Raw genomic sequence first — 27,247 nt, 5'->3', positions numbered from 1 at the left:
CTGAAAGAATAGCAGCTAATGGCTATCCAGAAGAGGCACCCTATTTGGAATATTTGGCCCATAGCAATAATCCAGATACAGCAAAGATGCAACTCAGAGTTGTGTATGTTCAGCCAACTATGACAAAACAGCTTTCCCCTTTGTGAAAGGCTGACATTTTTGTGAACAGTTCTGCCTTATGTTCTATATTAAAGTTGATCCCTCACTGTACTAGAAAAATGCCTAAGCATCATCATAAGTGTATCCTCAATATTTTTTTTTTAATAAATGCCTATAGTAAAATCACTGCTAGCTTGCCAGAGGACCTACAGAGACATAACCCACTTATAACCAAACATAATTTTTATTAGTAATAGTGTCATTCTCTGCAACACGCTGGATGTTCTGCATGGAGACTCATGGTAGTTTTCATGGTTTTGGCATACACTTCATTTTCTGCCACTATTTTATTGACATTGGAAGTGAGCTGAGTGTTTAGATCCTTCATCTTTGATAAAGCAGAGAGGGAATACACTATAGATTGTGTGTCAATTAACTTTTTTCTCACAGCAGAGAGTAACCTCAGTTGCTTGTTTCCTGGAGGGAATTGGAAAATTCTGGAGGCTGACTTTTCCTAACTCATGTCCAAACATAAAAGTAATATGGAAAAGAAGCATATATTTGTAAAATAAATTAACTATTATCAAAGGAATTATTCAAATAGATGTGTTGTATGAAGTTTCTGTTTGTTTGGGTTTTTTAATACCTGGAAATTATCTAATGTGATTATTTCCATAATGTAATTTCACAACTAATTGAAGGAGACTTAGTAAGTACAATACTGAGATCTCAATTTTTTTAAATTACTATAGCATATATAAGCTAATTAAAGTGTTTTCTATGGGTCTTTAAACTGACTTAGTTTTAATTGCCAGATAATTGTTTTAAAATTGAAGTGGTTTTTTTTTTTTTTTTTTTTTTTTTGTTATTATTCTCAATAAAAAAAGTCCAGAGCAAAAGGTTCAAGCAGAAAGTGATTAACAATTAAGCAATTTCTACTCTGGGTCTATATGTCACCTGCAGTATTTAAATAAAATTTCTCCGGAAAAAAAAAAAAAAAAAAAGAGGTTTCTTTTCTTTATTGAGCATTTTATTTATTGAGCATATTGACCAAATAGAAACTAACAGATGAAGTCTTGATGTAGTGCATGCACCAAACTCTAAACCTGGTGAAATGGAGATCTGAACACATATTCCTTCTTGTGGAAAAGATGCAAACCATCCCTGGAAGGAATCATTATAAAAATTTAGACCTCCTAGCTTTGCTGCTGGGAAAGACATAATTAACTTTCACTCTTCTGCTGGTATGAGTAAAACTTAATTTAATATTCTGCTTCAGAAGTGTAGAATACTTTCATGCTAGTATTTTTCAAGCAGGATTTTCTGAAATCCAAATGTATCACCATCTTATCAAGATTATTTTGAAACAGAATATTTACATCCTTATGCTAGTAGACTTACAGTGTTTACATCAGCTTCATAATACTTATGTAAAATCCCCACTGCTTAGAAACTACTTTTACTGCTCCTTCTTGCTGTGGGCAGTGTCGTAGTACGGAATGATTTCTGAGCTTGCTCTAACTTCTGCATCAAGCAGCTCTGCTACTGCAAGCAGCCAGTCTTAATTAGCTCTGTTGTGCTGTATTGCTATTTTGATTTTTGTATGTGTGAGACAGCTTGTCTCCACATCATATTTTTGAAGTTTTATGATAATGTATGAAGGAGTTCACGGTTTATTGGTTAGGAAAAAAAATACAGAATCTAAAAATGACTGTCCATCTAGTCCTTCAAGTACTCACCGGGGAATGGGAAGTTACATACCAGCATTAAATATCTAATTGATAAGATACAAAACCATACTAATAGATTGTGATTTTACCCACTTCTATGCGACTACCTTAACCCATGTGTCATTTTTCCTTCTCTTGTTTTGGTATGGTTTTTGTATGTGTGGGGGGGGTTGCCTGTTTGGGTTTTATTTGGGTTTTTTTTATTGGGTTTTTTTTTAGCTTTACTTTTTTTTTCCACTTTTTTTTTGGGTTCTTGCTTTTGTGGTTATAGATTTTCAATAGACAAGTGACAGGTTGTCCAGTCTCCAGAATACTCCAAAGCCTTGTGGCTAGGACTGTCTTTCTCATGAGAAATATGGATATCTGTGCAATTAAGAGCAAGCTGAGCTACTGTAGTCCACATTTCTATTGCTGTTGAAACTGTGGAATCAAATTAGATGAGCCATGATCTGCAGGGTCCTTCATGATCTATAAAACTGTATAATTCTCACAAAGTTTTCAGTTTAGAATTAGATGAAAGGTTGCATGCTGGTTTGCCAGAGATCTGATGACTTGCCAACTTATGCAATCCTAAATATTTTGAGCTAAATAACAAATATTTTGGTATAAAGGTTTGGGACCTTATAGAATGTGTCTTCTCCATTTGCCAGACTGGAACATACCCAGATGTGAATAGATACACCACAGGTGACTGCAGACTGTTGCCTTATATTGTTGTCTAGACCACTGGATACCATCACAGGTCTATTGAATTATTCCCATTCACTCAGGAGCAAAAATCCTTATATTCAGGTTCCAGGTTCTATTTTTGTACCCCAGAAAACATGCACCCTTTTTATTTGCCTGGCAATTTTCCACTTAGAATTAACTTCAGGTAATCTTAGACATGTGCAGTACAGTTGTCTATATGAACCTAGAATCACTTTTTATTCAGTAAATGTTAAATAAAGGTACAATTCATTCAACCCAATTAAGATGTTTGCCTCAGTTTAAGAGGAATCGTATTATGAAAGCACTTCCTTTTTTCCATTGCCTTTGAAGAAGTTTAGATTAATTTACATTGTGCAGAATAGTCTTTAATTGGATGTACACCATCCTCTGTTTCCATCAAGTAGTAAAAACACCCAGAGGGAAGTATTTACTTGGTATATGGGACTAGGGGCTATGCAAAGCAAGGCATTGAGATGCTAATCAGTGAGGTCAAATAAAAATGTGTTGAATATGTATTCTATAATCATCATATGGAAAATCTGAAATACGGCAGACCGCTGTAAGGGGCAGTGAGATATAAAACTCTGTATATACTCAAGGCTAAGCAGAGAGAATTGTGCTATTCAAGTAACAAAATGGAAACTTACTTGGTGACATGGGGGTTAAATCTTAACATTAAAAAACAGCCCATTACTTATGATAGGGCAATTCAGGCATGAAGTCCATGGAATTACATTACATGACAGGGCATTATTCATTATTAGACCAGAGCACCAAAATAAGAGTTGACACAAAATTATCCAAGTAACCATACCGATGTCCTGTATTGGATGGATCATATCAATATGGGCAGTATTCTAACACCAGAGAAAAGGAGATATAGTGATCTGCAATTAGTCAGGGTCTGTTTAATTCAGTCCATTTAATTCAGCTTTCTTCCTTTGTCAGAGCTTTTGTTTTAAAATTACATATTTCATTGCAGATTTCAATTTCCTCTCATTTATCTAATTTAACAAAAGAGGTTAAGAGAGGCACTTATTAATAACTCTTTTCTTTTCCCCTCTGCATTGTTTCAGAAAAATATGTTTTCTGCAAAATTGTACTCAGGAGTGAAGAGGTATCAATAATTATGAATTGATTTACATAGAAATAGGCTAATTATTATGATGACTGATGTGAAATATTCATTGTCTAAAATTTTAAACTCTGGTTTATATTTTAAGGAGATTTTTATTGCTTTATAGAGTGTCCCAGAGCATCAACTCTAATTGGCTTTGGAGTTCCTAAAATTTAGACACAGATGTTTCTTATTATTTTAACAAGGGATAAAAGCTCTTTCTGTAACACATGTTGCTTTTCAATTGATTTTAAAAAGGTTAGGGGGCATTCCTTTGGTGCCACCTGTCCTCAGATAAAGGGGAGAGAGAATTTGGTGAATCATATCTTATTTTGTTCTTTTTTCCAATTATGTATACTGCATTTTTTCCTTCAGCTTTTGGTATTTCCAATTAATGTAATTAATGTAATGATTCCCTAATTGCCTTTTTTTATCAAATCACAAGTTAATATTTGGAAAAAGCTGCAGTAGTTCATCACATCTGTGAAGCATTCCTCCATACAAAATACAGTAAAATAAAGTGTCCATCACATATTTACGTTGGCTATTTCTTGTGAAAAGAACAGTAAAACTTTGGGAGAGTGTTATCTTGTTTCCTTGAGATTTTCATTACCATGGGATAAAAATTCCAGACGTTGGTGTTTGTAGTGTAAAAGTCATCTATGTAAAAGATGTGTAGCATGTGTGTTATGTAACTTGACTTGAACAGAAGGATGCAGCTGGTGTGGGGAGTTGGCTGCCACAGAAGGCTTCACTCCATGCTTCAGACTAAGGTGATGCAGAGGGAAAGATGGGAGGTAAAAAGTGAAAGACAAAAAACTGAAGTAAAATGCACTTTATGCTACATATCTGGGTGAATGTCTGAGTTATGCATTTAAAGTTTTCATTTTTTTTTTTTCAGGTAGGGTTCAGTTACATTATCGTGGTCTGTAGTTAAAGTTACATTTACATGCTGTCCCACTACTGTATAAAAATACTGCAAACACTGTAAATAATTGCATATAAAATCCATATAACAAGATTAAGTTTCAACATTCTCTCAAGAAATTTTGAAATTACAAATCAAAAGTACCCTAAGTTTGTTCCTTTTGCAGATTTTCATTTTAGGGGTACTGTTAGAAATTTTATTTTGCTCATCTGACTTTTACTATAGTGTAGTTAGTGTGTATCTTTAAAACCATATTATCTGGTAAAAAACCCCTCTTTACTATCTGGGAGCAATATTTTGTTTTTTCCTTAAATAATGGATGGTTAGTCTTAAACGCTTTGAGACATTTATAATTACACCTTAAAATAATTAAATTATTCAGTATCTGTAAGACAGATGGCTGTACCTCAGAAATCAGCCTCACAATTGGCACTAATTAGAACCCTTGTTGGAATCTCAGCAGTGGCCAAAATATTAAATGGGTATGAAAACTAAATTACTCAGCCAGAGAGAGTTTTTCCAAGTTGATATATTGATAAGAGATTGTGAATCCCTTAATTGCATGTATGCTTGCTCATAATTATTTTCTGAAAGCAAATAGGTGATTTCAGACTCCTGTAAAAATAAATATTATATTTCCTATTAAACTAAAGTGTTCCATATTTGTGAGAACTGAGAGAATACGTTCTCTCAGAAGCTAACAATTCCAAAGTTACTGTGAAAATACATGTATGTTACTTCTCCTTTCTAACCATGTCCATATACAGTAATTTCTGGAGGTTAATTCCACATGTTATGGCTTTATAGTACTTATTTCTTCTTGCAGAAAGACTTAGTTTTTAAAAATAAAGAAATGCATGCACGTATCAAATAATGTAGTTAGTGCCTTATGAAATGTGGTTGTTAAAAAATGCGTGCAAGACCCTTATTAGCTGTCAAAAAATAATCCAGAAATACTTGCCATCAGTTTTTTTTCAATTTTAAGTTTTGCAGCTGACCTGCATACATAGTAAAATCAATGAAATGAAGGTCCACAGTGACATGAAGGGCAATGGCTGCAAAATGAAAATTAAATTCTTTCCAGAAAGACCTTGACAAAACAGACTGTGATAACTCCCTAGTGATACATAAATTATATGACTCTATAAAATCTGAACGAATTTAGGATATTAGTTCAAAAATACACTTTTAATTAAAATATATGAAAGCTTTTATTTTCCTATAACTACGAAATAAAATATAAAATTCCTACTCAATTACCAACCACAACCTTATAAAAAAGCTACAATCAGTCCCTTTTACAGCCTAGCTTATGTGTAGTTACAGGGGAGAGGAAGGGGAGAAAGTAGGGAAAGACAGGTTCAGTGTACTTTAATTTTGCAATGATGGTGTTGCAGTGCACAACAAAATAAAAACTTCTAAAAGAAGACTTGGTTACTTATTTCTCTTATAGACACTTCTTTTCCATTCTTGAATTAGTTGGGGTAGCTGTACTAAACGATTTGGACTCTGTCTATCTTCACTTTGAACATTTGTCTCCCTTCACTTGTCACTTTTCCTTGATGTACGACAAAACTCTGAACTTCTAGAGTATGCAAATGCATGAATTTGGGTTGTATTATTTTTTTGCCTTTAGTATTTCTGATCAAAAATCCATTCTAACCAATACTTTTCTCAGGTGATTTTCACTTATAAGCACATTTTTACAATAAAAAGGGTTCATAATAACTGGGTTGCCTATGGAAGGTACTCCACTGGCATCTCTGGAGTGACAGTACTTTAGCTTGGCTAGCAGAAAATCCATGATGACACAATTTCCATAGTTCTTTTCAGCCCTTTTATGAATGGGAGAATAATTCAGTTTCATTTCTGGTAAATGAGCTTTTAGTTGTGCAGATAATTATAGACTTGTCTGTACAATGATGTTAGTTCCAGGTTCGTCAGTGTTCGTCTTACTGGCTGTCTTTGAGGATGCTGTTAGTACAGCAGTAAATGTGGAACAGTCTAGTTAATTTTTAAAACTTGAAAGTCTTCTCAGCAAAAAAAAAAAAAAACCTATTTGTTTGTAATGAGTTAGCTGAATTGGGTGTGTATTTCTCTTCCAAGAGGTGAACACACACCTCCTCCAACAAAAATGGCAACTTTTTATACCCTTTTGTGGATGGGGGCAGTCCCTCTCCCCTTTCCCATTGGATGGTACTCAGAAACTTATCCTCCCTCCCAGCTCTTCTGGGATTTCCCCTCTCATCCTTCTGCCTTTTGGGCATGTCTTCAAGCCTGCTCCTCTTCCATTTCTCAACAAAACACATCCAAAACATAGATGACAATAAATAGTAAACAGAACCAACAACTTTCATTCTTTTCCTCAATAATCTTTTTGGGCTGAAGCAAAATGTGATTTCATCTCTCACAAGAAAAAAGCCCCACTTTTCCCAGAGCCTTTTAAGAACACAATAACTACACTACCTAGTTTAGTCACTGAACTCATGTAGTTCTGAAATCTACAAGCTCGGCTGATCCCATATCTTTGAGAGAGGTAGAAATCAGTCCAGAGCCCCTGCCTTTGCCTCCTGACTACTTATTCTCAGTAAGACTTCGAAGATGCCTGCTTCTCTTGCTTTATTAATTCCGGTTTCAGATGTACTAATAATGCCTTATTTATGCAGGGAGTTAGCACACAATTGCTAGCAAATTGCAATTCATGTAAGAACCGAAACTTTGCCCAAACATGCAAACTATCATGCCCGCAATGCAGACTATCTTTAGGAAGCAGACTGTGGTCATTACTTGCACACTAACATTGAGTGGCACCAGAGGCAGCTTGCAGTCCATACTCAGTATATTTTAAAACCAATACTAATGCTTTTGTCCATGCTTTATTTTGAGTTGTTTTTCCCCAGTCAAGGCTTGATCTACACAGAACCCTGAAACTTTGTTCATGGAACTTTATAGACTGAAAGGGGGAATAAAAGTAACAACAAAATTATGACAAAACCGCCCTGATGACTGCTAAATACACAGAACCTACCTGGGACTTAGGAAGTCCCTGAGCCTTTGTTGGAAGCTAAAAGAATGTGACTTAGTGGCTTATTAATCATCATGGAATGCTTGCTCTGTTTCTACACTTCTCCCAAAATATATGTTATTGGCCATTCTAGCCAGAATAGTGAAGTGATGAGTGGTTGATGTGATCCAGCAGTTTGTCTTAGTTAGCTAAGATGGCTATGAGAAGAGAGTGGGGAGAGTTGGCTGGTTTTAACAAATTGACTTGAAAAATGTTGCCCACATACTCGTACCAATAAAACTGCAGTAAGAGTAAAATCATCTTCATGCTTAACCAGAATTTATTTTGGTGATTTTGCTACTGGTTTACTCTCACACTTAGATGAGGGCAGGTCTCTGCTTTAGGTGTATCAGTGTAGTGGGTGTATCACAAGTTGCTGCACAAACCCTTACAATACAAGAAAAAACAATATGTAAGATGATTTATTTATTTGAATACTCATAAAAGCTCAGGTACTGAGATTCCATGCTATTATTATTAATGATGTTAGGAAACAAACTTTTGGGTAGGTATCTTTTAAAATTACTATTTAAAATTGAATATAGAAGATAAAAATAGATTGCAAAATAATATGCTATATATAATATCTAATCTTTTAACTAAAATAAAAATAATGGAAAAGCAGTACTGTGGAAAGGGCTCCAGGGGTCCTGGTTGACACAAAGTTGAACATGAGTGAGCAGTGTCCTGGCAGCCAGGAGGACCAACCCTGTCCTGGGAGGCATCAGGCACAGCATGGCCAGCAGACAAGGGAGTGGATTGTCCCACTCTGCTCTGCACTGGGCCTCACCTTGAATATTGTATGTAGTTTGGGGTACAACAATCTAAGAAAGATATTAAACTATTAGAGAGAGAGAGAGTCCAAAGGAGGACAATAAAAGATGGTGAAGGGCCTTGAGGGGAAGCTATATGAGAAGGAGCTAAGGTCACTTGGTCTATTCAGCCTGGAGGAGACTGAGGGGGTGTGGAAACCCAGGGCAAGGGGGATATCCCCCTGTCTGCCCTAGGGTGCTCTAACTCCCAGGAAAACACTGACTTTGACCCTCATTCATGGAGAAAGCCTCCTAGGCCTCAAAATAAACCAGAGAACACAAAAATATAAAATAGATTATAGAGATTATAGAGAGTAGTTTAGTATATCATAAAATGAAAAATTTAAATTTAAAAATTTTTAACATATTGTAAGTAAATGCAATATAGAGAATAAAAAGTGTTATCTCATGTTCCTTTCTTTTTTCTTCTTCCTTCTTCTTCTTCTTGGGTTTGGGTAATATCTTGTAAATAAGAAAAAAAAATCCACATTATAAACCTTTAAAAGTCAATTATTAAGAAAAAAAAATAATCTAAGTGTCACTCCTTAATTAGGTAGTTTAGTTTTATAATAAACTTTAAAAGACCTTGTGGCGCAAGTTTATTAGCCATTTTGTGTTGTTTTCACACATGTAAGGTCTTGAGTACAAAAAATGTGCTGAGTCTTAATAAAATAACAATAAAACAAGAACTTAAAAACAAAAAAATCCTGTATGTCTACTTTTCCTAAAAAAAAAAAAACTACTTCGAAAAAGTTTCCCCCTACCAGGGGAGCCCTCAAAGAGTTACCCAACTTAGGACCCACAAACTCACAAGGGGGGACTTGATTGCTGTCACAACATCTTATGAGGGGAAGAGGAGGGGCAGACCCTGATTTCTTCTCTGTGGTGAACAGTCACAGGACCTGAAGGAATGGCCTGAAGCTGTGTCAGGGGAGGTTTAGGTTGGATATCAGAAAAAGGTTTTTCACCCAGAGGGTGGTTGGGCACTGGAACAGCTCCCTCAGGAAGTTGTTCCAGCACAAAACCTGACAGTTCTCAAGAAGCATTTAGACAATGCTCTCAGGCACATGGTGTGACTCTTGGAGGTGTCCTGTGCAGGACTAAGAGTTGGAGATGATGATTCTTTTGGGTCCCTACCAAATTCAGTATATTCTGTGATTCTGTGAAAATGAAATTATATATAGTATACAAATACATAAATAAAGTAAAAGATACTTTCCTTGGTGTGCAGGGATTGTCTCAACCCCACAGATGAAAGCAGGGGGGCTTATTATTTCCTGGGATATTCTTCAGTAATGGAAATAAGAGATCCCTAATCTTATGCAATTAGTTCTTTCCATTCACTTCTGATGCAAATTCAAAGGCATGATTTCAGCTATAGTCTGGGAATAGACTACTCGTATTAAATAATGTAATTTGAGAACCTTATGTTGTGATCCTTTGCCATGTGTTTCATGGCTTATTATAGCATTGGAAATGGTAAAATTGATCAGTGACTGAAAAATGATCTGAACATGCTATTAAAAAGAGAACCTGTAGCTTAGAGCTTTGTTGTCTGCTCTGGAACTCAATCCCACTGCCACCAACTGTGACTTGCTCGTTTGTGAAGTGCCTCAGGAATCTGTGTGAGGCTCAGCCAGTAGGTGCTTCTCAGCATGGTGTGATTTAGCAGATGAAAAGTGTTCAGAATATAGTTTTACTTTAACAGTTTCTGCAGTGATCATTTTCCTGTGGTGTTCAATTACGTGTTTCACAGTAGCAAGTATCTCCAGATTCTGTTTATTCTTGTCCTTGCGGACTGTGCACAGATTTTTTCCCTGAACTAGAGAAAGATAATATGCAATGTTGACCAATATAAATCTATACATTCTTACACAAAACCTGAATTTATTTTATGGCTTTGCAGGTGTGAGAAGAATTCTGAGCATTTTTACCTTGCTTGCTTCTTTATGCTCTCAGAACTGTACGTTTTAGCACTATGCTGGAAAGCACAAAAGACAGTTTTTTCCAGATCATATGTTGACAAAAATGTTACCTGCAAGATGAATGATCAGCTGAATTTCCTTTAAACTAGGAACAATCAAACTTTCATCAAAGTTTCAGTAAAGCATTTGTTTCTACGATATAAAGACATGAATAGAAGGTTTTTAGAGAAATGGGTTTCATTCACTTTAAAATAGAGATAAACAATGTTTCTGGAACCATTTATTTTAACTTGCTACTTGTTAAAAAATAAATACTTTAAAAGAGCACCTTGGTATCTCAAGACATTATGTGACATAATGTGTAACTAAAAAGAAAGACATCAGAGAAAGTTGTAAGCAGCAAAAGCATTACACTGGCTACTCTGTTTTAGTACTAACTGGCAGCTGTGTCCCACCCAGACAGTCACTTGATTCTCTCTGTAACAGAATGGGGGAGATGACCAGGAAGATGAAAACAGTTTAATAGGTCAAGCAAAAGCTGCGTGCAAGAGCAAAGTGGTACAAGGAATTCATTCACTTGCTCCCCATGGCCAGCAGGTGTTCAGGAAAGCATGGCTCCATCACATGCAACCATTACTTGGGAAAACAAATGCCTTAACTCAGAATAACCTAATTACTTTCTCATCCCGGCTCCCCTCGTCCTTCCCTTATGTACTGAGCATGACACGATATGGTCTGGGATATCCCTTGGGGTCACCTGTCCTGGATGTGTCTCTTCCCAACTTCTTGTGTGCCCCCAACCTCCTTGCTGGTGGCCTGGGGTGAGAAACAGAAAAGGCCTTGTGCCTGGGTAAGCACTGCTCAACAATAGCTGAAATATCCCTGCGTTTATCAACACTGTTGTCAGTGCAAATCCAAAGCACAGCACCATGTGAGCTGAAAAAAACAGTTAAATCTACTCCAGCCAAAACCAATACACTGACATTTGTATTTTAACCTCAATAAGAGTCAAAACAAAGCTTCTGATGTTGATAAATATATTTTTCCTAATGCCAAGCAAATAATGCATTATAAATTTATAGTGGTGAATAGGAAGGTGTCTCAAAAAATGGGAACTCATTAGATGTTACTGCCCTAGGCAAAACAAAATTAGTTCAGTCTTGCAGCACATAGGCATTAAATAATTTTGCATCTAGATTTTCTTACTTGGGGCAACTACCTATATGTTAAAGTTTGTCTGCGATCAAGGCCCACAGACCTAGGAATAGTCTTTTTCCTTGTATACTAAAATCAGTTATTTAAAAATCAGAGAAAAAATGAAATAGAATGAAATACAACAGAGGAGGGCACATTTTAATATATATGTAGGTGTAGATATACATTGCTTTTGGCAATTTGAATTGCAATTTTCAGAGTAGATGTTGATAATTGGATGGTTAGAATGTGGAACACATATTTCTGTTAAGTGTGGTATTAAATATGTAACATGCTAGTCAGCATGCTGTATCTCAAATAATTTTGCATTAATAAAGCTTAGCACTTTAACAGAAAGCAAGCAGCTTAAAGAGCAAGCATACAAGAGGTTATGTATTTTGGCAATGCTGCTTCTTATTTCTGCTGTGGAAATAACAGAAATCTGATGTACTTTCTCTTCCAAGCTTGACTTTCTTGTCCAGCTTGTATAAAGAAAATACATCTTCAGAATTACACATTCAGTGGGTATATTTTGGAAAAGCATCTTGTAGTTAGCGTGAAACAGTTCTCTGGAGTATTGCAGCATATTTAAGAAAGGTTTATTCCTTATTAGACGACATCAACTTAGGTAGATAAGTGCAAAAGCGTGATGCAGCTGTTGTATGAACCAAGTGACTTGTCAGAGGGATGCAGTGTTTTTCTTTTCCCCAGGCTGCCCAGATGTGCCAAGTAAATGAAATACCTAAAATCTGAGCCTAAAGTCTGCGCTCTCAAGAAGAGGTGCAGTTAATATATTTCACTATACTAAGATGGGAGGTTTTGGGAATATTTAGTTTTAAAAAAAATAAAGCTTTCTCAAGTTCCATAGTGCTGTTGCTTTTAATAGTATTGCAGCTTATGCATTCAGTATGTCCACTATAAATATTGACATTATGATCCTAAATGAAACTACTGCATGGAGCACTTACAATACCATGTTGTTAGAAAAGTTACCTGCACTGATGTGTATTTCTCTGTTAAGAATATACACATTTGAAGAAGTTTTGGTATACACTTGTCATAAAGCCCTGACCCAAAACATTGCTATAGCCCTCGCATATGAGTACCCATGTAAACACAGCTGTGAAGCCTTTCATTACCTCTCCTGAACACTTTCCAAAGGCTGACATGCTAGACTGCAATTCATACTGCAATGTCAATTAGAATGGTTGTACCTTTTAAAGTAATCATTGTATCTTAATGCCTTCTTTCTCTATTGTTTCCACTTAGTACTTGATAGATTTACAAAGCTGTTTTAAAAATTGGAGACGAAACCCTTAATAAATGCTCCCATTTTATTTATATGTATATGTATGTATGAAATTTATTAAGAATGCAATATTTGAAGTAGGATATCTAATTAGTTTATAAAAATTAATTTTTCAGTGTGGTTTAGTACAGGAAATGCTTGTGAATTCACTTGGGTCATTACTTTGTACTTCATCACCTAATCTTATTAATAAGAGTTCAAATTAGGAAGTGCATTATTATTTCAAGCAAGGCATGGAGTATTGCTATTCTGATGTGACAGTCAATTTAACATTAATAATATAACTTAAGTTCTGCAGTTTTTTATGCCTTTCTGCCTGAACCCAATGATTGGCGTATTTAATGTAATCTTACACTGTGGCATGGTTGACCATCGGGAATATTTTTAGCCTCAGCCATCCAATTAAGTATAGGGAATCTGGGATCAAAATCCACCACAGCCCTCATTTAGAATTAACTACAGCACTATGAGAAAAATCATCTGAAGAAAATAATTTTTTATAATATAGAAATGGCTTTCCAGTAATTGGAAAAGATTACTAAATTTAGCTTTTCTTTTGTAGCAACTTTCTTTGGAAATGTAGCAAAGAACAGGAATCCTGTGAGTGTGAGGCTGCTGGAACTGCATGTATATACAGAGCAATATGTACCTGCAGAAAATGGTTTTCCTGCTCAGGCTTCTGCTGTTTGCCTGAACAAGGCTGTCATAACCTCAGCAGAGCAGAGCTGCCAAGGTGTCCTATTGAACTGAGCAGATAGAGTGAGCAGGCTCCTGGGAGCTCAGAACCATTGTTCAGTGTCAGAGACCAAGGATAGACTCTTAGGTGTTAGTAAATGGAGTGCTTTTATAATGATAGCTAATTTATAAAAGACTTGTGTTAATTTGCTGCTTATCTTGAGTTATTATGATTTTATGCATCATTATCTTTTTTTACATTTGTTTAAATATCTAGTATCTGCTAACACATGGTGTTTCAGTCCTTAGGGGAATGCTTGCAACTGGAGCTGTTTTGTTCTCTGCTCTGTAAATCCCTTGATGTATCCACTGAGAAAAGTTTAATGTTCTGATTTACAAATGAATGATGTGGCACGGTCACTTCTGGTTCTGCTAGGTTGTGGGAAAGTATGGTATTACTTGGGATTCCCCTGGGGAATTGTGTGAATGGGAATTTATCCTAGACAATTATCTTTGTCTATGTACAATGCTTGTATGTTCTCTTATATACAGACTCTATAGAATGGAGAAACTAATGTGTGGAATACGATGACTGCAACATAAGGTTTGCTTTGTTGGACTACAGGTCACTTGTGCTCGAGGCTTTTAATCTGGTTCACATGAAGGATCATTAAAGCCATACTATCCCAGCTGCTGGAAGCACTGAAAATCATTTCATACAACTATGCTTGCAGCAAAGTTCATATACAGTTTTATAAGAGGGGAAAGTGAGACTGAAAGGAATGTAAAGAGTGAAAATGGAAAATATATGATTGGAAGAAACAGCCATAGGGGTGGAAAAAAGGTAGGGGAAGTTGAAAAACATTCAGCCTTGAAGGCTGGTGAAGGAGTATGAGAGCCTATAGGAAGAAAAATAGAAGGGCAGAATGAGGAATTCAGATATTCAACATAAGACTAAAGAGACTGATAGAATTTTGGGCATAGAAAGGAACATGATTTAATTTTATATAGGCACATAAAAACTGGACTACTTGTTTTTTGATTCTGAATGGGATATTACTGTAATTTTGTCTATAAAAATATATGTTTTTAATACATCTTCATTCTTTTCCATCCATGAGTATTGCTCATTGATGTAATTTCACTTAGAATTTCTTAAATTGTTATCTGGTACCAGACCACTTATTTTGAGTAACCTCTGTGAACAGTAGAATAATAGACTCAGGTGAAACTAAACGGTTTCAACAGGAACGATTTCTATTTTTCATCTTGAAATATTTTAGTAAGGACAGTGAATATACATCTTACTTTAGTGAGCTAAATTTAATTGCCATTCTTCTCCATATTCTCTCCCTTAATATTTTGTGTATCATTCTTGTAAAAAAATCAAATGCTGTTAAAATTAGTTAATTTAATTGCATTTAGTAAAGCAAGTCATGTTGAACTAGGGAGCCTTGCTCTTAAAAAAAAAAGGGAAAAACTGAAGAATGTATTAGAGAAAATTCTTTGTTACCATTCATATTCCTTTCCATGGAGTTATCTAGAAAAATGTTCTCTCCCATCCTGAGATAATATAGCTTATTTTAGAAAGTGGAAAAAAAAAAACCCTGAAGAATAGTGTGCCAGGGAACTGCTCTACTATATTACAAGTGAGGGTCATAGAGTAGTCAGTAATCATGAAGGACATGGTTTTAGACCAATCCATGTTTGAGAAGTGTGATTGAGGGTAAAGGTACATCCTTAATGAAAGTTCTGTAACTCAGTAATTAAAGTCTTCCTCTTCCTATAGATAAATGATAGACATAGAATGATATTTCTCAGCTTGTTTTGCTGTATACTTGAGAGATGTAGAAGAAAATAGTGGCAAAATAGTGGATACGCTCCAAATTTAGTGAAACTTGTTTCACATGCAAAGTTATGTGACTAAACAGAAGAAGGGATTCTCTGCTTCTGCTCAGTTTCTTTTCCAGTCTGAAGAAGCCCAGGGTAAGACAAAGTGTTGCAGCGCCCATGCACGGTTGTGTGGTCAATCCAAGGATGTTGTCAGCACCACTGTGGCAGTTCTCTGCCAGGAACCATCTTGCCCAGGCAGTGGCAAGGTGAAGTGCTGTAGGCAGGATACCAAGGCACAATGTCAGTATGGCTGTGCACACTTCTAAGCGAGGGTATGGTGAATGATCTTGTTATCTTGTGATCAAAATAATGGAAGCAAAGTGGTTCCTTGTCTTTGTTGGAGCTCATTATGTCTTGATAACAGCAACAGGCTTTTCTAAAAGTGGAGATATTGACAATATTTTGTGGAGGGGGGAAATGTAAAAATTCCCTGGAATTATCCAGCTGCTTCACAACAGATAAATTGAAAAGATTAAGTACAAACTTTTTTATTTAACACAATACACAAGTTAGTAAAGCATGAAGTTTTATGTAAACTTTATTTCTAAACTCCAGTGTCTCAACAGAGCAGTATGATGATTTCAACAGAGCAGTATCTCTGTTTAATTACTATTTAATTGCAATCATTACTGGCTGGGAGGTATTTTTAAATAATTTCTGAGTGAATCATTTGCATTTTGAAGACCGTTTCATCAAGAGTAAACTAAATTCATAAATCCAAACTGAACCCATCAGAATCTATTATTGCATACAGCAGAATATGCTAATTATTAAACTGGCAGCATGTGAGAAAAAGATGACTGAAATTACTGGTGAGGAAAAGTTGACTGAAATTCGGGTTTCTGTCACTAAAGACTGAACAACAGGTTTAATCTTATGTATGCTAGGCGTTACTAGTTTCATATTTAAATTTTCTGTAAGGTACAGTATCAAAATACCTTGCAGTGAATGAACATTGAACTACCTTCTAGTATATTCTTATAGATGTTTAGTAGGACATAATGCCAGTTCATTTCTTCATGATGCTAAAAATAATAAAAAAGCTGCAATACCTTAATGCACTACTGTGTGTGAATTATTCAACAGCAAGAGAATTTCTCTTAAAAACTTATGATTTGGCAAGAAATATATAGGTCAGAAAAAATTCTAGGATATGAAGCTAATGTCAACAGTGGATGCTGCAATGCATTAATTTTATGTACTGCATTATCTTTTTCCTGCCTGATGCCTCTCATTCCCATTAACTTGATCATAATCATAGTCCTGAGTTTCTCAATCTGATTTTTTGGGATTTTTAGGAATACATGCAGAAGTTTCAGTTGCTGCAGCTTTCTTTTAAAAGGCAATTGGAAAAGGTGTTGATGATTCTCCACTTTCATTGAATTCATCTGATTTCAGTATAACTATCTAAAAATTCAATATTTAGTAAAGCTACCTCTCTGCATTCTTTGTATGGCTGAACATAGTAGGAAGGATATAATCAGGTCAAATTTGGTATATTTAAAACAGTAATAAATCATAAAGCAACACCACAAGAGGTAACAAAGTCTTTTCCCCTTAACTGCTTAACTGCTGGTAATTTTAAACAACAAGCAATATTTGATAGCATGAGTGTACTTTGAAATGATAAATCATGGAATTATTTTTGTGGAGTCTCTGACATATTATGAAATTGTGAGTTGACATCTTCCCTTTCTTAATATAATTAAAAATATTCAGTGATTGTAATAAAGTTCTGACAAATGGCAATTAGATGAAATTGCTTTGTGATTCCCTGAACTAATTTAACAAGCTCTTCTTTAACAAAACTTATTCAGGCATGAACTGCATGTAAACACAGCAACTGCTGTACTGCTTGTAAGGATAGAAAGTTGGCAATTGCCAGTGGCCTTATCTTTGTATAATGAATCAATGGTCATTATATAAAGACCTGACTGATACAAACAAAATGGATATGAATTAATCTCATATTTTTCCTGCACAGTGATACATCTTCAACATAAGAAGCAGAAACTGCCAACAGCTCATTTAAGAAGTCAGTGTTGAGTACCATGGAAATTGTTCAAATTCTGTCACACAGAGGATAGAATAAAGTGTTTTCCATATCCCATGGAGTGCACACATCATTAGTTCCTGACTATCAAAAGTGAGAGCACAAAAGCCACTGCTATGCTATCATTTGGGTCAGGCTTCTTAGTGGTTGCACATGGCACAGTTTATGGATACACAACTGAGTTGAGAAACTTTATTGAGGCTTGAGCTCCCAAACCTCCTGCAGGGTTAGATGCTGTGTGTTAAGCAGCATCTGCATAATAAGTTTTCAGGGTCAAAATGAGTTATCTACCTAGATTCCATATACTCCTTTGCTATATGTGGAGTTTTATGTCTGTTGCTTTTCTACAGATGATTAAAAACCATTTTAAAAAGTGATGTTGACAGCTAAATTTCCACATCCCATTTACTTTTCTGGGGATCACAGAAATAACAATAATAAAAGAATTAAGGGCTTGTGACAGGTATAAATGGCTGTAGAACCACATATAGACATACATAGTGTTCTTGCAACTTTGATTTTAGTGGCTGAAGTCCAAGCATTGCTTAATTTCTTTCATACTTTACCTTTCCAGGTTAAATATGTGTTCATTTTACTAAAAAACATTCATATATCACACCCAAGGCATTTTGCAGCAGATTTACAAAATCTACTTGGTTTCTAATATATATCAGTAGTCTGAGTTAATTTCCAAAAAGAAGGGAATATGCCAGGAAATAATTTACAGGCCTGAACAAGCATTGATTTCTTGATGAAAATAATCATAAAATGTGATTATTGTTCATGGACTTGATTGTTTCCCTTTTTTTTGTTGTTTGTTCTGTATGTTTGTTTATATTTGGTAATACACTGAATGTCAGTGAGATCTGTGAGAAATGTTGATGTGATTTTTCAGCCACCAGTTCCAGGAGTTTTGTGATGGGGAGAAACATAAAATTCATATATGGGAAACCATGAAAGGCATCCCAGAAGAATTGAAATACTTGAACTTCCAGACTGAATGATTAATTTAACTGTCATATCTGCTGTGGTAACACTTTCTTCTTTTCCAAAAGCTTATTTTATGACTTTTCTCATGGGGGAAAAACCTAGAACCTGCTGGAGCCTTTTGGAGAATTCTTCTTGTGCTAGTCTCTTGCACAAGTGTCAGCCCAGTGACATTTCTGTGCCACAGAGGGAATGCTGAAACAGTGGGATAGGGTTTATGGCTACTTCCCAGCACTTTTGTGTATCACCCAAGAAATTTCTACTTTGCAAAGAAAATAAAGAGCAAGAAAGTTACTGATCCTGATCTTGTGCAGTTGACAGATGCAGGAGAGAGAATTGGTTAACTGAAAGAAATTGTTAAAAAAAGAGAGGAGTCTAAGGGAACAGACAAGAGGCTTTCAATGGAAATGTGCTTCAGAAAAATTGTAACACTGGTGTCAGGCAGAAGCTGTGATTATAGCATGAGAATAAGTAATTGGGAAGAAATGGAATAACAGAGACACTAAATAGGATCACACGGTAGACAATCATCTTTTTAGTGTACACAAATTATTTTCTAAATGAATTTTAGTGCTTTGCATGTTATTCTGTAATTGCAGTTCAAGACAACTGGCCAGAATATTCTAATGTACATTCAAATATGTACTTTAAAAAAAAAAGTATTGAGAGGGTTAGCAAATCGTTAATGGTAGAAGTGGAAGAGATTAGATATTCCTCTAAAGAACTTTTCCCTACATTTCCTGTACTAAGACAGGTATTTTTTTCTCTTGTCTTTGCTTACATATCCAAGTCTGTTTTCACTCATAGTGTCTTAGGTTTGCAGGTTTGCAATCAGTTTCATTTGCTTTTCTTGGTTCCTGAGTTTAAGTACTGCTTGGCCTAGAGCACAGCCTGCAATTTGAGATTCCTTTTGTTTTAGTCATTGCTCTGAAAAGTAATTTAAATGCTTCCTCCTTTGACATTCTAAATGAAGGGTTGCTAATCACTTCCAACAAATTTTGTCCAGTTGTCATTTGTAGAGCTGAAAACCATAGAACTATACAAGACAGTCTCTTTTCATAAAACACATTACCAATCTAATTTACTCAACTTCAGGCATTAAAATACATTTTTTATTATCAGAAACTGAATCTTGTGGAATTCAAAACATTGCATGAAATTGGTTTATATTGATCTAATGTATTTGATGGAATTTTAAGATTATGTTAATATCTAAGTGTTTTCCTGTTTTTACAATATATACTGCAGTTTTCTTGAAAAATACAGCTAAATCAGTAACATGCAGAGAAACAGTCTTTGGGCACATGTGTAATAGCCCTTAAATTAAGATGCACATAAACAGACAATTCTCTTAAAAGAAAATTTTGCTGGGAACCAACTTCTGTGTAATTTGTTTCAAATGACTGATCTCATAGTTTGTTGATATGTTGCTTTATTCATTTGCAGACAGAGTAAACATTTCAGAGAATGTTTACTTGGGAATGAACACTTTTTTTTTCTTGTTCAAAGAGACTGGATTAATTATGGGCATTTCTATAGCTTTCTATAGGTGATGAAGCTCCTTCAGAAGGACTTATATAGAACAAATAGGCAGATGGATTTGGATATATTGTTTTTTGTATTATTAGGTTTAGCCACAGACACACATACTAAGAGATATTACATCACTGAAAGTAGGAGTGTGCAACATGAAAGTACAACTATATTTGTTCAAACATAGCAGACATAAGCTTTTCACCTATCATGTTGTGGTTTCTCATGGCAATAAACAGTATCGATGTACATGATCCCTAATTTGGAATCCAGGAACTAGTGTCAGATCCTTTTTCCACCAGTGAGCTTGACAATGAGTTTATAATGTTGATTTAAGGCAAAAATCACGACCATAGAATATTTTAGGTAGGTCGGGATCTCTGAAGAATGTATGCCTCACTCTCCACTTAGAGTAGGTGTGGCTTTGAGAAGAATTTGCTTCATAACTTTCATATGTACCGAGGTGAAGATGACTGGACAGTGTTTACCTCTGTACTTCTTGCCCTTCTTGAAGCACTGAGTAATTTGTGCTCATTAGCAATCATGCAGAGCCTTCCTCTTCTTCTGTGTTGTGTCAAAGTTCATAGAGGTGGTCTTGAAGTGACAAGGGAACAGCTCCCTCAGCACACTGGGGCACATCCCATCAGATCCTATGCTCTCCATACCTCTGTCTTCTTCTACTGAGGGTGGTGCTTCACTATCACAGACCTCTATCAGCCCTGGGGAACTGGAAGGCCAGAGGGCAGACCTTTCCAGTAAAAACTAAGGCAAGCAAGAAGGTCTTTGAGTATGCTGGTCTTTGATCATTAGATGAAAGACACATCTGTGTCACAGAATGATTAGATCCCTTGTCCTAGTGAACCCTGTGGCACACACTCTTTAGTCTTCCTTTTGCTGCCTGAGTAATTTGGATGTAAATAATCTCTCTTCACCCAATTCACCCTCACTTTTTTCCAATTCCAGCTGTGCTATGATTTTCTTAACTCCATTTCTGCTTGCAGCACAATATTTCTAAATCTGTCATGATTTAGAATTGTTTAGTATGTCCCCACCTATCTTCTGGGTACTTCATTTTAAACTTTAAACTCAGAGAGAAGGTCATGATTTATCTCTGCTGGCCTTCTGCTATGCTTGCTTTACTTTCTGCATGACTGAATGCATAGAGGAATGTTGCCCTGGAAATCAAGTAGCATTGCTGGGCCTCTACATTCCAAGGTTGTTGGCAATGGGATCCTGCTAAGCAGATCCCTAGACAACTGAACATCAGTTCCCATGAAATACAGCAGTTTAATTCCATTACTTATAATTCTTCTGCTTTTCTTGCTTATTTTCTTCAGGAGTTTAAACTTCCATGGTTCCATGGAAGCCCAAGCTTCCCTTGGTCTTCACGTCCTTGACCATTTCTTCTGCCCTGGGATGAACAGATCCAGCACAGCATCTCCCTAGTCAGATTGTCAATCCCCCGCATTGAGAAAATGTCATAAGCACACTGCAGAAGCCTTCTGCGTTGATCACACACAAGCTTATTTCCTTCTCACTGGGTATCATGTTGGCTGAAGTTCCCCATAAGTACCAGTCATGAACATGGGGTTTCTTTCTGCTGTCCAAGGGCTTCATCCGATTCTTCTTGATCATGTGGTTTACAGCAGGCAGCTACAGCAATGTCCCACCTGTTAAGTCTGATCCAAAGCAACTTTCATCTTATTTCAGCTAGTTCTCAACACAGCACAACTGTTCTTCCTAATCTTTTCATAAATAAAATTATTTTACACCATGTGGACATATAATTACATAAAGACAGTAAGACATTTGGGAAAAAAAAAGAAGAAAAATGACAAAAACAAATTGAGCTCACTCATTTATGTGCAATAATCCTCAAACTTACTAAACTTAATTCCACATTTGTTCTAATCTGGAGAAAAAGTACAAATTACATAGTATTTTTTATGTGAAGACAGTAGATTATTCTTTTTATAAGTAACCTTCAATTTTCCAGGCTTTTCTGGATCAGAGCGCAAGAGCATAAATGTGATTAAACAATATCAAATCTGGTAGACAACATTTTAATATCAGCATAAACAAGTAAGGCAGTGATGTCATTCTTGTACAGTAGGGAAACCAGTGAGGGGGTTCTGGTAATATTTATGATTTATTAATCATCCCCCAGTCACATGTACAGTTTTAAGCAGAGACAAAAGCAGACTATAAAGCAATAGAAGATAGAGCAGGGGTAGACAAACATAATCCAGTGGTTTTTGTAGTGAAATTCATTGAGCAGGAACATTAATTTCAGTGTAAATCACATGCTTTATAAATTCTTGTAAAATCTTCTATTTCTGTTTGGGTTATTAGCATTTCTCTGTTTGGGTTATTACCATTCAGTACTGAAGTGCTTATCCACCCACTGAAGTTTATGGATCCCGTTGAGCTCTCTATGCCAATAGGCACCTAAAACTTTAGGTGGAATAAATGCTTATTAAGAGCTGGGTATATTTTTTTCATAATTTTGCTTTTTAAAAATCTACATAAGACCCGTACTTTCCTAATAACAGAATCTGAAAATTTTGTTTCACTTATCACTTTATGAATATTAGAAATTTTGTCCCTCTAATTTATGTGTATTCATGATGCTTTAATAAGCAATGCTTTTCATTGACTAAATAATTATTCCATGAAGTATGGGTAAAAAAAGATAATCCAGGATCACAAGAGAGCTATGAAATTGTCAATTATGGATACATAGGAAACTTAGGAAAAATAATAAATTTTAAATTTTTTTTTTACTCTCATTTATGTATGTATATTCACACATATGAACCCACAGAGATGTAAAATAAGCCATTTTACTTGTAGAGACAGTGAAAAAGGTATGGAAATTATTCATATTTCCTTTTGCATTATACTGCTCTTTTTTTTCACCACCTGTATTAGTCAGCTATAGAAATTAGTCAATTATTAAAATAAAACTGAACTGGTGAAGCAGTCTGTCTGAAACCAAATATCCAGGGAAAAAATGAATAATACCATTCCAGCTAAAGGGGGAATTGGACACCCTCCCTTGGCCAGAATGCCACTGCCCAAATTCTTGTCTCTGCATAGTACAAAAAGTGAAAAGAGGGCAATCATGAAGGGCTATGACTGCTTTTCCAAGTTACATGCAGAGCAGACGGAAGTATAAATCTTATTTTGGGAGGCAAAAGGCCATACTAGGCAGTTTAGGAACCTAATTACACATTAAGACTAATAGAAATCAGAGTACAATAATTAAAAAAAAAAAAAAAACAACAAAAAACCCCAAAACACTTCACCATGCCTCAGTCATGATGTTTAATAATACCTTTATTTTTGCTTTCTTACAGATTTACTAAATTGCTTTCTATTGGTAATAGCAGCTCTTCTCTAGTACTGGTAGAGGGAATTTATTTTTCTGGATTGACACATTTAATACAGCATGATTTTGTTACTGTGATTTTTTTTTTCAAAGGTGCATGAACAGCACACATGTGGTGTTTATTATATTACATTTTGTAATTTCTCAGTGAAACTTGAAACATAGATAACAAGAAGCCAGAGATGCAACCTAGCAAAACTAATGTGCTCTGAGGAAAAGCAAGGGAATACTTTGTAAGTATTTTAGGAATCCCAGAAGTGCTATATATGTAAGAACAACTGATGAAAATCAAAATGAATAGATTTTACTATTACACTGTTGTGTAGTATAAGATTAATATTTCAATGTTGAAAGTCATAAGGACCATAAGTTAAAATATTTCTTTTCAGGGGAAATAGAGGGAAATAAAGAACAAAACACAATTATTCTAAAGACACTGCAGGCCAAACCAACTTAAGCAGACACTTATCTATATGTTTCTTTCAAACACAGAATTTGTTAATAAAATCTGCTTTGATTCTGTTACTTATACAGAAAGAAAGAAAACTTCTAAAACTTTGGATTAACTGCATGAATAGAAAAAAATTCAAGCATAACAATTTCCAAATAACAATCCCATAGAACAAAGAAGTCTATTTTTTCCAAGGAAAGGTGTCTTGATTTCTAAATTATTGCAATTTCAAATTCAGTCTTTTGTATGCTTAAGATACTAATTTTAAAAAGTTTAATCTTCTGCCACTTGTGAAATTAATGCCAGTACTTCAGATATTTCCAAAATAACAAGTTGCTCCTAGCTGCCAGAACAATAAATCACTTAAATATCTAGAGCTTGATCAAAAAATGAAGGAGCATTAACTATGTGTTTTCAGTAGGAAACTTAGAGGATAACAGTATGTCTCTAAGTCTCACCACTTACTCAATCTTTGGGGAATGATCTTTGATGCTTGATTCAAGTCTGTGTAGCCTGCTTCAAAAACAAAAAAAATTAAAACTTTTGCATGAAGGAATAGTTAGCTTTGGGTTCTGTTCCAGTTTAGACCTGAGATGTCAACTGGCCTCTTAAACAACCTCAAATATTTATAACCTAATGCAAATGACTGATAACTAAAAGGAGGAGGTAATAAGGTAGTAACTAAAAGACAGTTTAAATTTTATATATGTACACATAATGTATACACATAATTTAATATAAATTGTGCTACAGAAATGGAAGAAATTTTTGGTTTGAATAAGATGGTATATGTGTTTCATAGTTTAAAATAAAAAGAAATTCAAAAAATAATGCAAAACTTTATATAACTAACAATTATCAAACTAACTTCTCAGTAGTAGTCTATCAGTAATCTATCAAAATTTCCCTCAGTAAACTAAAAAATACTATTTTAAAAGTAATAAACTAACTAAAAATCTTAGATTTAGTTTCTTTACATTATTAATAAGAAAAAATTTGTAGGGGGAGGAGAAAAGTATTCTAAAAGAGTTTATTTTAATTTTTTCTACTTTTTTTCCTTCTAATTACTTTTAATAACTCTCCTTTATATCCTTCTAAAATTTTAAACTTACTTTACCTTTCTACTAATCCTATTTCACAACAAAAAATAAGTATAATAATAAGTAATAAACCAACACAAAACCCATCACATTCTCTAATATATTAACCAAAACCGCTTCAAAAATAGAAAAATCTTAAGTTAACAAACCAAAACCACTACAATGTGGCAGAAGAGTTTTCTTTAAAATTCTAAATTTAGCTTTTTTTTCCAAACTAGGATACTGATTAGCTTAATGATCCAGGACAATGTGTAAAAAGGACCTTAGTGCTAGTAGTGTCTCATGAGGAAGACTACATGGCCCCGTGTCTTCTGTGTGGTATGAAACTATAGTCACAAATGTCTTAATCAGAGGCTACTCTTGTAACCTTGTAAAAACCAACTATGACGGGTGCACAATTAAAGAGTTTTCCAAAAATATTTTGAGCAGCTGATGTGGCTTGAAAATATAACCTGCAGGTTGCAGTTAGGGTTAATATCCCAGAATTATTTGATAATATATAGATTCAAAAGTAAATATTCTTACTTCTGGAAAGGCCATTAACAAGAGTTAAGTGATTGATATGCTTTTCAAAAATCCAAGAATATTTTAATTTTTTATATAAATTACTTAGTAAAGGGAAACTATTACTCTTTTCCCAGAGGGTGCCTGAAAGACTTGATGGAGAAGATAAGACCACTGTTCTGTGACTGTAATAATTGCTTCTGGTGCCTGGCTACTTCTTTTGGTTTTTTTGTGGGGGTGTTTTTCTTAGAGTGGGGTGGCTTTTGTTTGGGTTTGTTTGATTTTTAGTTTTGTTGTTGTTGTAGTTGTTTGTTTTTTGGTTTTGAGGTTATGGGTTTTGTGGTTGTTTTTTGTTTAATCCTAAACTTTTAGAAAACCCTTTATTCATAACAAAATTCATTCCCACAGTTTTTTGGGTTTTTTTACCATTCACAGTTCAGGAGCAAACACAATTTTCTCTGCTTTCCTCTATCACCATATGTGCATAAGACATATTTATAAAGTACCATCATTTTAACATTCTTCCTTAAGTTTATCAGCATAGTTTTTTCCTTATATTCAAAGGATGAATCAGCCATAGTAAGACTGCTCTCAAAAGAAGGGTAGCACATGGCAACAGAGAATTTCAGAGAGAAGTTTTAAAAGAAACTACAGTGGAGTATGAGCGAGTTAAAAGTTAAGACACAGGGCACACTGAATCAAATAAACAAATGAACAAATTATAAGGTGGGAATGTATTTTCAAGGTTTTGTAGATTTTTTTTTTTTAACAAAGATCTTCAAATAAAAAATTTCTTTTCTTGGTGGAAACCATATAATTGAAGTAAATGTGTAAAAACAAAGTGTCAACAACTAGCAAGTTTTCCTCAAACAAAGGTGTAGAAGCTGGCTGAAGTGCTGTGGCTATTCAGTCTCCTTCAGTATTTCACCCAATATCCTGACAGAAAATACTGTGGTTCACAGCAGTCGGTTTCTGCTTGGCACAACTGAGATACGTGGCCAGTCTAACTACCCTCATTACCCCAAAACATGAATAAAACCTACCGGAAAATTCAGTGTCACACAGATTTAGAATAAAATTACCAAGTTGCAACAATAGCCTTGTAATATTGGGAAGATAAAGCATTAGATGTGAAGATTACTGTGGAGAATGCATATTAATCGAGTGTGCCAATACATCATTGTATTAAGCCAACAAATGGCTTAAGTGCAAGAGACTTGCAATACCTCATGGAGAAAGGCAATACTAGCCAGTGTACATGTAATGCCTGAAGATGATCAATTTTCCAGGGGCTGCCTTATTAGCAGTCGGGTGCTGAAGCTGCGACTTCCAGATGGTTGTTGGAAAATCTGAAACTAGTTAACTAATCCCCATCATCACATTCCTCTGCTCTCCTTTTTATTGGTGTTTTCATTAAAGATGCAGGTATATAACCGGGCAATGTATTTCAGACTCATGTGAGGGAATCAGGTGCTCAGTATTTGGTATCTCATTGGTGAGGTTTGGGATCAGCAGGTTTAGAGGCAAGGAAACAATCTGTTGCATGTTGCTTTCACTTGCCATTTTATGAAAATATTAAAAAGGGATGCATTTCACTAATATTAGTCCAAAGAGATTGTTCCTGATTTAAGTCAGAGATAGCCTTCCTACTTTCACATTCCAGATAGTGGCAAAAACTTTTTAATTTTGTTTTGATCAAGGGCTTTCCACCAGCCAACCCTCTTCCTGCTCCTTTGTGTTATGGCCACATCCATGACTGAGCTCTGGTTTC

At 35.2% G+C, this 27,247-nt stretch overlaps 1 protein-coding gene across 1 annotated transcript in view; it reads left to right on the top strand.

Moving 5' to 3' along the window:
• The window catches only part of CSMD1 (CUB and Sushi multiple domains 1), a 1,092,711-nt gene that overhangs the window by 489,990 nt on the left and 575,474 nt on the right, over positions 1-27,247 (top strand). The gene's annotated exons all lie outside the window — the stretch shown is intronic.

Source organism: Anomalospiza imberbis, chromosome 3, assembly GCF_031753505.1.
Source record: "Anomalospiza imberbis isolate Cuckoo-Finch-1a 21T00152 chromosome 3, ASM3175350v1, whole genome shotgun sequence".
NCBI lineage: Eukaryota > Metazoa > Chordata > Aves > Passeriformes > Viduidae > Anomalospiza > Anomalospiza imberbis.
This window is presented reverse-complemented; position numbering and strand designations above follow the sequence as displayed.